Here is a 12,106-nt window from a genome sequence, read left to right as displayed (position 1 = left end):
AGCTTCCAGAGGAAGGATCAGGCAGCAATATTTGCTGTTCTGAAATATTTGCTGTTCTGCAGCCTCTACCATGATACCCAGGCAAACAGGGTCTGGAGTGGACCTCCAGCAAGCTCCAACAGACCTGCAGCTAAGAGACCTGGCTCTCAGAAGGAAAACTAACAAACAGAAAGGAATAGCATCAACATCAACAAAAAGGACATCCACAACAAAACACCATCAGTAGGTCACCAACATCAAAGACCAAAGGCAGATAAAACCACAAAGATGGGGAGAAACCAGAGAAGAAAAACTGAAAATTCTAGAAACCAGAGTGCCTTTTCTCCTCCAAAGGATCACAGCTCCTTGTCAGCAATGGAACAAAGATGAACAGAGAATGACTTTGACAAGCTGACAGAAGTAGGCTTTAGAAGGTCTCCAAGCTAAAGAAGAATGTTTGAATCCATCGCAAGGAAGCTAAAAACCTTGAAAAAAGATTAGATGAATGACTAACTAGAATAAACAGTGTAGAGAAGACTTTACATGACCTGATGGAGCTGAAAACCATGGTACAAGAACTTCATGATGCATGCACAAGCTTCAATAGCCGATTAGATCATGTGGAAAAAAGAGTATCAGTGATTGAAGATCAAATTAATGAAATAAAGTAAGAAAACAAGATTAGAGACAAAAAAGTAAAAAGAAATAAACAAAGCCTCCAAGAAATATGGGACTATGTGTAAAGACCAAATCTATGTTTGATTGGTGTACTTGAAATTGATAAGGAGAATGGAACCAAGTTGGAAAACACTCTTCAGGATATTAACCAGGAGAACTTCCCCACCTAGCAAGACAGGCCAATATTCATATTCAGGAGATACGGAGGACACCACAAAGATACTCCTCAAGAAGAGCAACCCCAAGACACAAAATTGTCAGATTCTCCAAGGCTGAAATGAGGAAAAAATGTTAAGGACAGTCAGAGAGAAAGGCTGGGTTACCCACAAAGGGAAGCCCATTAGACTAACAGCAGATCTCTCGGCAGAAACTCTACAAGCCAAAAGAGAGTGAGAGCCAATATTCAACATTCTTAAAGAAAAGAATTTTCAACCCAGAATTTCATATCCAGCCAAACTAAACTTCATAAGTGAAGGAGAAATAAAATCCTTTACAGACAAGCAAATGCTGAGAGATTTTGTCACCACCAGGCCTGACTTACAAGAGCTCCTGAAGGAAGCACTAAACATAGAAAGGAACAACTGGTACCAGCCACTGCAAAAACATGCCAAATAGTAAAGACCATTGATGCTAAGAAGAAATTCCATCAAAGAACGGGCAAAATAACCAGCTAACATCATAATAACAGGATCAAATTCACACATAACAATATTAACTTTAAATGTAAATGGGCTGAATGCCCCAATTAAAAGACACAGACTGGCAAATTGGATCAAGAGTCAAGACTCATCAGGGTCTGTATTCAGGAGACCCAGCTCACATGCAGAGACATACATAGGCTCAAAATAAAGGGATGGAGGAAGATCTACCAAGCAAATGGAAAGAAAAAAAAAAAAAAAAAAAAAAAAAAAAAAAAAAAAAAAAAAAGCAGGGGTTGCAATCCTAGTCTCTGATAAAATAGACTTTCACCCAACAAAGATCAAGAGAGACAAAGAAGGCTATTATATAATGTTAAAGGGATCAATTCAACAAGAAGAGCTAACTATCCTAAATATATATGCACCCAATACAGGAGCACCCAGATTTCTAAAGCAAGTCCTTAGAGACCTACAAAGAGACTTAGACTCCCACACAATAATAAAGGGAGACTTTAACACCCCAATGTCAATATTAAACAGATCAATGAGACAGAAGGTTAACAAGCATATCCAGGACTTGAACTCAGCTCTGCACCAAGCTGACCTAATAGATATCTACAGAACTCTCCACCCCAAATCAACAGAATATACATTCTTCTCAGCACCACACACACTTATTCCAAAACTGACCACATAGTTGGAAGTAAAGCACTCCTCAGCAAATGTAAAATAACAGATATCACAACAAACTGTCTCTCAGACCACAATGCAATCAAGTTAGAACTCAGGATTAAGACACTCACTCAAAACCGCACAACTACATGGAAACTGAACAACCTGCTTCTGAATGACTACTGGGTAAACAAAGAAATGAAGGTGGAAATAAAGATGTTCTTTGAAACCAATGAGAACAAAGACACAACATACCAGAATCTCCGGGACACATTTAAAGTAATGTGTAGAGAGAAATTTAGAGCACTAAATGCCCACAAGAGAAAGCAGGAAAGATCTAAAATGGACACCCTAATATCACAATTAAAAGAACCAGAGAAGCAAGAGCAAACAAATTCAAAAGCTAGCAAAAGACAAGAAATAATCAAGATCAGAGCAGAACTGAAAGAGATAGAGACCGAAAAAAATCCTTCAAAAAATCAATGAATCCAGGAGCTGGTGTTTTGAAAAGATCAACCAAATTGATAGACCACTAGCAAGACTAATAAAGAAGAAAAGAGACAAGAATCAGATAGATGCAGCAAAAAATGATAAAGGGGATGATATCACCACTGATACCACAGAAATACAAACTACAAAAAGACAATACTATAAACACCTCTATGCAAATAAACTAGAAAATCTAGAAGAAAGGGATAAATTCCTGGACACATGCACCCTCCCAAGACAAAACCAGGAAGAAGGTGAGTATCTGAATAGACCAACAACAGGCTCTGAAATTGAGGCAATAATTAATAGCCTACCAACCAAAAAAAGTCCAGGACCAGACAGATTCACAGCCGAATTCTACCAGAGGTACAAAGTGGAGCTGGTAGCATTCCTTCTGAAACTATTCCCATCAATAGAAAAAGACGGAATCCTCCCTAACTCATTTTATGAGGCCAGCATCATCCTGATACCAAAGCCTGGCAGAGACACAACAAAAAAAGAAAACTTTAGACCAATATCCCTAATGAACATCGATGCAAAAATCCTCAATGAAATACCGGCAAACCAAATCCAGCAGCACATCAAAAAGCTTATCCACCACAATCGAGTCAGCTTCAGCCCTGGGAGGCAAGACTGGGTCAACATATGCAAATCGATAAACAGAATCTATCTGGTAAACAGAACCAACGACAAAAACCACATGATTATCTCAATAGATGCAGAAAAGGCTGACAAAATTCAACAGCCCTTCATGCTAAAAACTCTCAATAAACTACATATTGATGGAACATATCTCAAAATAATAAGAGCTATTTATGACAAACCAACAGCCAATATCACACTGAACAGGCAAAAACTGGAAACATTCCCTTTGAAAACTGGTACAAGACAGGATGCCCTCTCTCACCACTCCTATTCAACATATTGTTGAAAGTTCTGACCAGGGCAATCAGGCAAGAGAAATAAATAAAGGGTGTTCAATTAGGAAAAGAGGAAGTCCAACTGTCCCTGTTTGCAGATGACATGATTATATATTTAGAAGACCGCATCATCTCAGCCCAAACTCTCCTTAAGCTGATAAGCAACTACAACAAAGCCTCAGGATATAAAATCAATGTGCAAAAATCACAAGCATTCCTATACACCAATAACGGACAAACAGAGAGCCAAATCATGAGTGAATTCCCATTCACAATTTCAACAAAGAGATAAAATACCTAGGAATTGAACTTACAAGGGATGTGAAGGACCTCTTCAATGAGAACTACAAACCAGTGCTCAACCAAATAAGAGGACACAAACAAATGGAAGAACATTCCATGCTCATGGATAGGAAGAATCAATACCGTGAAAATGGCCATATGGCCCAAGGTAATTTATAGATTCAATGCCATTCCCATCAAGCTACCAATGACTTTCTTCACAGTATTGGAAAAAACTACTTTAAAGTTCATATGGAATCAAAAAAGAGCCTGCATTACCAAGACAATCCTAAGCAAAAAGAACAAAGCTGGAGGCATCACGCTACCTGAATTCAAACTATACTACAAAGTGACAGTAGCCAAAAAGCATGGTACTGGTACTAAAACAGAGATATAGACCAATGTAACAGAAAAGAGGCCTTGGAAATAACACCACACATCTACAATCATTTGACCTATGACAAAAATGACAAAAACAAGAAATGGGGAAAGGATTCCCTATTTAATAAATGGTGCTGGGAAAACTGGCTAACCATATGTAGAAAGCTGAAACTGGATCCCTTCCTTACACCTTATGCAAAAATTAATTCAAAATGGAATAAAGACTTAAATGTTAGACCTAAAACCTAGGTCTAACATTTTATGTAATATTAGACATAAAATTCCTAGGAGAAAACCTAGGCAATACCTTTCAGGACATAGGCATGGGCAAAGACTTCATGACTAAAACACCAAAAGCAATGGCAACAAAAGCCAGAATTGACACATGGGATCTAATTAAACTGAGGAGCTTCTGCACAGCAAAAGAAACTACCATCAGAGTGAATAGGCAACCTACAGAATGGGAGAAAATTTTTGCAATCTACCCATCTGACAAAGGGCTAATATCCAGAATCTACAAAGAACTTAAACAAATTTACAAGAAAATAAACAAACAACCCCATCAAAAAGTGGGCAAATGATATGAACAGACACTTCTCAAAAGAAGACATTAATGCAGCCAACAGACACATGAAAAAATGCTCTTCATCACTGGTCATCAGAGAAATGCAAATCAAAATCACAATGAAATACCATTTCATACCAGTTAGAATGGCGATCATTAAAAAGTCAGGAAACAATATGTGCTGGAGAGGATGTGGAGAAATAGGAACACTTTTACTCTGTTAGTGGGAGTGTACACTAGTTCAACCATTTTGGAAGACTGTATGGTGATTCCTCCAGGATCTGGAATCTAGTTCAACCATTATGGAAAACAGTATGGCGATTCCGCAAAGATCTAGAACTAGATGTACCATATGACCCAGCCATCCCACTACTGGGTATACACCCAAAGGATTACAAATCATGCTACTGTAAAGACACATGCACATATATGTTTATTCCGGCACTATTCACAATAGCAAAGACTTGGAACCAACCCAAATGTCCATCAATGATAGACTGCATTAAGAAAATGTGGCACATATACACCATGGAATACTATGCAGCCATAAAAAACGATGAGTTCATGTCCTTTGCAGGGACATGGATGAAGCTGGGAACCATCATTCTGAGCAAACTATCACAAGGACAAAAAACCAAACACCACATGTTCTCACTCATAGGTGGAAATTGAACAATGAGAACACTTGGACACAGGGTAGGGAACATCACACATGGGGGCCTGTCATAGGGTGGAGAGCAGGGGGATGGGTACATTAGGAAAAATACCTAATGTAAATGATGAGTTAATGGGTGCAGCAAACCAACAAGGCACATGTATACCTATGTAATAAACCTGCACGTTGTGCACATGTACCCTAGAACTTAAAGTAAAATTAAAAAATAAATAAGTAACTATAGCTACAATCATTTGTTAAGAGATACAGTTTACAAAAGAATGTAAATTATGACATGAGATACATTAAGTATAAGTGGGGGAAGTAAAAATGTAGCTTTTGTAGGCAAAGTTAACTGGTTATCAGCTTAAAATCATCTGTTATAACTATAAGATGTTTCATGCAAGTCTAGTGGTAACCACAAAGCAAAAACCTACAGTAGATACACAAAATATAAAAATAAATATTCAAAACACACCACCATAGAAACTCATCACCATCAAACCATGAAGAAAAACAACAAGAAAGGAAAAAAATGAACAAAAGATCTATAAAACAACCAAAAAAAGAGTAACAAAATGGTAATAGTATATCGTTATCTATAAATAATTACTTTAAATGTAAATGGATTATATTCTTCAATCAGAAGCTGTAGAGTGGCTGAATAGATTTTTTAGAGACCAAGGCACAACTATATGCTGCCTACAAGAAACTCACTCCACCTTCATGGACACAAATGGACTGAAAGTGAAGCGATGGAAAAGGATATTCTACTAAATGGAAACCAAAAGAGATCAGGAGTAGCTATACTTAGACAAAATATCATTTAAGTCAAAAACTATAATAAGAAGCAAAGAAGGTTATTATGTAATGATAAAGGGGTCAGTTCTTCAAAAGGACATAAGAATTATAAATATATACACCCAGTATCAGCACACCTACATATATAAAGCAAATATTAAATGATCTGAGGGGAGAGAGAGACTACAATACAATAACAGTAAGGTACATCAATACTTTACTTTCACTATGGACAGATCATTCAGACAGATAATCAATAAGAAAACTTTGGACTTGAACTACACTTTAAACCAAATAAACCTAACAGACATATGTAGAACATTCCATCTGAAAGCAACATAATACACATTCTTCTCACATGCGCATAAAACATTCTTCAGGATAATTTGTTAGGTCATAAAACAAATCTTAACAAATGTAATAAGATTTAAATTATAGGAAGTATCTTTTTTCACCACAATGGTATAAAACTAGAGATCAATAAATAGCATAAACAATCTCAAAAATGTATAAATATGTAGAAATTTAAAAACATGATCATGAATAACCAATAGGTCAAAGGAGAAATTAAAAGGTAAATTTTAAAATATCCTCACACAAACAAAAATAAAAACACAACATCCCAAAACTTCTGGGATGCAGCCAAAGCAGTTTTAAAAGGTAAGTTTACAGCAAAAAAACACCTACATCAAAAAAGAAGAAAGATCTCAAATAAACAACCTCACATTATACATCATGGAACTAGGGGAAAAAACACGAAGTGCAAAGTCAGCAGAAGAAAGGAAATAATAAAAGTCAGAACAGAAATAAATGACATAAAAACTAAAAAAGAATCAATAAAACTACAAGATTTTTTTAAAAACTTTGTTACACTAAAAGAAAGAAAGAAAGAAAGACTCAAAGAAAATCAGAAATGAAAGAGGCAACACTACAACTCATATCATAGAAATACAAAGGATCATAAGAAACTATTATGAATAATTCTGTGTCAACACATTAACTAACCTAGAAGAAATGGATAAATTCCTAGAAATATATAACCTACCAAGACTGAACCATAAAGAAACAGAAAATCTGAATAGACCAACAACAAGTAGAAAGCTTGAATCACTAACAAAAAAGCCCAGAACCAGATAGCCTCATGGCAAATTCTTCCAAACATTTAAAGAAAAACTAATACAATTTATTCTTAAACTCCCTTTAAAACTTGAAAAGGAGGGAACACTTCCAAACACATTTTATGAGACCAGCTTCACCCTGATGCCAAAGCCAGAAAAGGGCATTGCAAGAAAAGAAAATTACAGACCAAATATCTCTGATAAACACAGATGCAAAAATCCTCAAAAGAATACTAGAAAACCAAGTTCAATAGCACATTTAAAAAATAATATTTCACAATCAAGTAGGATTTATTCCCATCCTAGCAAGGATGATTGAACATACTCAAGTCAATAAATGTGATACACCACATTAACAGAATAAAATACAAAAATTATATGATTATCTCAGTACATGCAGAGAAAGCATTTGACAAAATTCATAATCCTTTTATGTTAAAAACTGTCAGTAAACTATGTGTAGAAGGAAAGTACCTCAATATAATAAAAGACATATAGGACAAGCCCACAGCTAACATCACCCTCAATGGTGAAAAGCTGAAAGCTTTTCCAGTAAGATCAGAAAAAGACAAAGTTGCCCACTTTCAGCACTTCTATTCAATATTTGATCATTTAAACTGTTTATGAAAGATGGCTATTAATTCAATGTTCAGCAAAACTGTAGTAAGTCCCAACCAAGGTGTAAGGCACTATTATAATAAATAAGAATACAGTAATAATAAGAAATACACGTTGCTCTAGCCTTTATAAAACATGTAGTTCAAAGTAGAAGAAAGGACTTTTAATTAGTTATTAGGCAAATAGGACAATGAAACAAAAGACATAGCTCAGAAACAAATATATACTTCCCTCACTGACCGCCGACCACCTGCCTCACCAAGCGCACAACCTGTTGCCGCCCCTCAGAAATGCTTCGTTTACCCACAGTCTTTTGCCAGATGAGACCGGTGTCCAGGGTACTGGCTCCTCATCTCACTTGGGCTTACGCCAAAGATAATTTTGGTGCAGATGCCTGAGCCTTAATGCTTCAAGGTATAGAACTTTTAGCCGATGCTGTAGCCGTTACAATGGGGCCAAAGGGAAGAACAGTGATTATTGAGCAGAGCTGGGGAAGTCCTAAAGTAACAAAAGATGGTGTGACTGTTGCAAAGCCAATTGACTTAAAGGATAAATATAAAATATACTGGAGCTAAATTTGTTCAAGATGTTGCCAATAGCACAAATAAAGAAGCTGTGGATGGCACTACCACTGTTACTGCACTGGCACACTCTATTGCCAAGGAAGGCTTAGAGAAGATTAGCAAAGGGGCTAATCCAGTGGAAATCAGGAGAGGTATGATGTTAGCTGTTGATGCTATAATAGCTGAACTTAAAAACCAGTATAAACCTGTGACCACCCCTGAAGAAACTGCACGGATTGCTACAGTTTCTGCAAATGGAGACAGAGAAATTGGCAATATCATCTCTGATGCAGTGAAAAAGGTTGGAAGAAAGGGTATCATCACAGTAAAGAATGGAAAACCACTGAATGATGAATTAGAAATTATTGCAGGCATGAAGGTTGATCAAGGATATATTTCTCCATACTTAACTAATATATCAAAAGATCAGAAATGTGAATTCCAGGATGCCTATCTTCTGCTGAGTGAAAAGAAAATTTCTAGTGTCCAGTCCATTGTACCTGCTCTTGAAATTGCCAATGCTCACTGTAAGCCTTTGGTCATAATCACTGAAGAGTTAATGGAGAAGCTCTAAGTACACTCGTCTTGAATAGGCTAACGGTTAGTCTTCAGGTTGTGGCAGTCAAGGCTCCAGGGTTTGGTGACAATAGAAACAACCAGCTTAAAGATATGGCTATTGCTACTGGTGGTGCAGTGTTTGGAGAAGAGGGGTTGACCCTAAATCTTGAAGACGTTCAGCCTCATGACTTAGGAAAAGTTGGAGAGGTCATTGTGACCAAAGATGATGCCATGCTCTTAAAAGGAAAAGGTGACAAGGCTCAAATTGAAAAATGTGTTCAAAAAATCATTGCGCAGTTAGATGTCACAACTAGTGAATATGAAAAAGAAAACCTGAATGAACTGCTGGCAAAACTTTCAGATGGAGTAGCTGTGCTGAAGGTTGGTGAGACAAGTGATGCTGAAGTGAATGAAAAGAAAGACGGAGTTACAGATGCCCTTCATGCTACAAGAGCTGCTGTTGAAGAAGGCATTGTTTTGGGAGGGGGTTGTGCCCTGCTTTGGTGCAATTCAGCCTTGGACTCATTGACTCCAGCTAATGAAGATCAAAACATTGGTATAGAAATTATCAAAAGAACACTCAAAATTCTAGCAATGACCATTGCTAAGAAAGCAGGTGTTGAAGTATCTTTGATAGTTGAGAAAATTATGCAAAGTTCCTCAGAAGTTGGTTATGATGTTATGGTCGGAGATTTTGTGAATATGCTGCAAAAAAGAATTACTGACCCAACAAAGCTTGTGAGAACTGCTTTATTGGATGCTTCTGGTGTGGCCTCTCTGTTAATTACAGCAGAAGTTGTAGTCACAGAAATTCCTAAAGAAGAGAAGGATCCTGGAATGGGTGCAATGGATGGAATGGGAGGTGGTATGGGAGGTGGCATGTTCTAACTCCTAGAGCAGTGCTTTATCTTTATTAATAAACTGTGACAGGAAGCCCAAGGCAGTGTTCCTCACCAATAACTTCAGAGAAGACAGTTGGAGAAAATGAAGAAAAGGCTGGCTGATGTTAAGGAAATCACAAAAACCATCAGTTACTGGATTCAGTTGACAAAATATATAATGGTTTACTGCTGTCATTGTCCATGCCCACAGAAAATTTAGTTTGTATTTTTGAATAAAAAGACATTTATACATTCCTGATGCTGGGTAAAAGAGCCATGTACCAATGTACTGCTTTCAACTTAAATCACTGAGGCATTTTTACTACTGTTCTGTTAAAATGAGGATTTCAGTGCTTGCCACCACCAGATGAGAATTTAAGCAGCCATTCTGTGGAGAGTGAGAATAATTGTGTACAAAGTAGAGAAATATCCAATTATGTGACTATCTTTGTGTAACAAAAATTTGTTTAAAGTTAAAAAAAAGAAACAAATATATACCTGATTTATGATAAAATTAACACATGGTAAGGATGGTCTTTTCAATAAACTGGATATTAAAGATACATATCTTGATGTACTCATTTTACAACATAAACAAAAATCACTTTTACATGAATAGTATAAAACAATAAGCTTCTAGGAAAAAAAAAAAAACAAGAGAATAAAGTCAATGAAGTCATGATTTGGGAGTAGATAACAATTTCTTAAATAAGACAGAAAATCCACAAAGAAAAATCTTGACAAATTATACCTTATTAAAATTGAGAACTTCTGTTCTTCAGAAGGTTCTGTGAAAGGTAAGCCAAAGACTAGGAGATGATATTTGCAATGCACACATATTCAACAACAGACAAATATACAAAATAGATTACAAAAAGAATATAAAACAAACCTCTAACATATCAATGGAGTGTGGTAGGGGAGGCAGCCCAATAACAAAGTGAGCAAAGACTTGAACAGGAATTTTACAAAAGAAGATATATAAATGGCTGATATATAAATAGCCAATAAAAAGACATTCATCCTCATTAGTCACCATTATGGAGATGCAATTTATAAAAACACAATGAAGATACTACTATATACACATCAGAATGAATAAATAAAATATTGGAAATACCAAATGTTGACAAGAATGCAAATTCACTAAAATTTTCATACACTCATGGTGGGAGTTTATTTTTTATTTATTTAATTTTTAATTTTTAATTTCTGTGAACACATAGTAGGTATATATATTCATGGGGCTGGTGGGAGTTTAAATTACTAGAACCCATTTAGGAAACTGCTTGACAGTGTCTACTAACACTGAACATATGCCTACCCATGACCCTGCAAATTTACTCCCAGAAATACACCTAATAGAAATACATAAATCTTTCAGAAATAAAAAGCAGATACAAGCATAAAAGAATGTTCATTACAACAGCAGCAGCCATGATAGCCAGAAATTAAAAATGACACAAATGACAATGAACATTAGAATGGATTAACCACATCGCGGTATATTCATTCAAAGAAACAGGAACGAAAGACCACTGCCATTCACACCATGAATTTTACAAACGTAATATTGAGTCAAAGAAGACCCCAAGAAATACAGACTGTATGGTTTCATTTAAGTGAAGTTCAAGAAAATACAAACTAATCTGTGGCACTAGAAGTCAAGATATTGGTTACCTTGAAGGAGCTTATTACTGGAAGAGGGAACAAAGTGGTTTTTGGAGTGCTGGTAATATATTTTTTTATCTGAATAGGTGATAACATGTATGTGCACATTTTATGAAAATTCATCTCTCTCTCTCTCTCTCTCTCTGTATATATATATATATACACTCATGATTTGTTCACATTTTTGTGTGATGCTGTACTTCAATTAAAAGTTTATTTAAATGAAAAGAAAATTAGAAGTTTGATGAGAGGTTTGGAAATTAACAGGATGATATGCAAGTATATCACAGAAGACAGATAAAGTCAGGACAGGCATCCTAAAGGACATACTATTTAAATTGAACTATAGGAATTATCCAGGAAAAAGTAGGTGTGGTGTCAGTGGCAGGGAACAGGTAGAGTAGAGATGGAGAGACTCTTTGGGGAAAGAAAGGATTTGAGCAGAAACCTGGACACATGAAAAGGGCATAGCTCATTCAAGATATGGAAGGAAGCCTGATGCAAGTAAAAAGATCTAGGGTAGGAGTGGCACGAAATGAGGCTGAAGACATAGGCAAGGTCTAGGCCAGACAGGGCCTTACCTGCCATATCAAGGGTTTCGAGTTCTATCTTAAATGCAATGGAAAGTTATAGATAG

At 36.2% G+C, this 12,106-nt stretch overlaps 1 pseudogene across 1 annotated transcript; it reads left to right on the top strand.

Moving 5' to 3' along the window:
• The first annotated feature begins 8,040 nt into the window (after positions 1-8,040).
• LOC126955320 (60 kDa heat shock protein, mitochondrial-like) lies at positions 8,041-9,905 on the top strand (annotated as a pseudogene). Its single transcript, XR_007725885.1, has one exon. The product of XR_007725885.1 is annotated as a 60 kDa heat shock protein, mitochondrial-like (transcript).
• Positions 9,906-12,106: the final 2,201 nt, after the last annotated feature.

The sequence above is a fragment of the Macaca thibetana genome, chromosome 5 (assembly GCF_024542745.1).
Source record: "Macaca thibetana thibetana isolate TM-01 chromosome 5, ASM2454274v1, whole genome shotgun sequence".
In the NCBI taxonomy this organism is placed as follows: domain Eukaryota; kingdom Metazoa; phylum Chordata; class Mammalia; order Primates; family Cercopithecidae; genus Macaca; species Macaca thibetana.
Note: the sequence above shows the minus strand (reverse complement) of the source record. Positions and strands in the feature narration are given on the sequence as shown.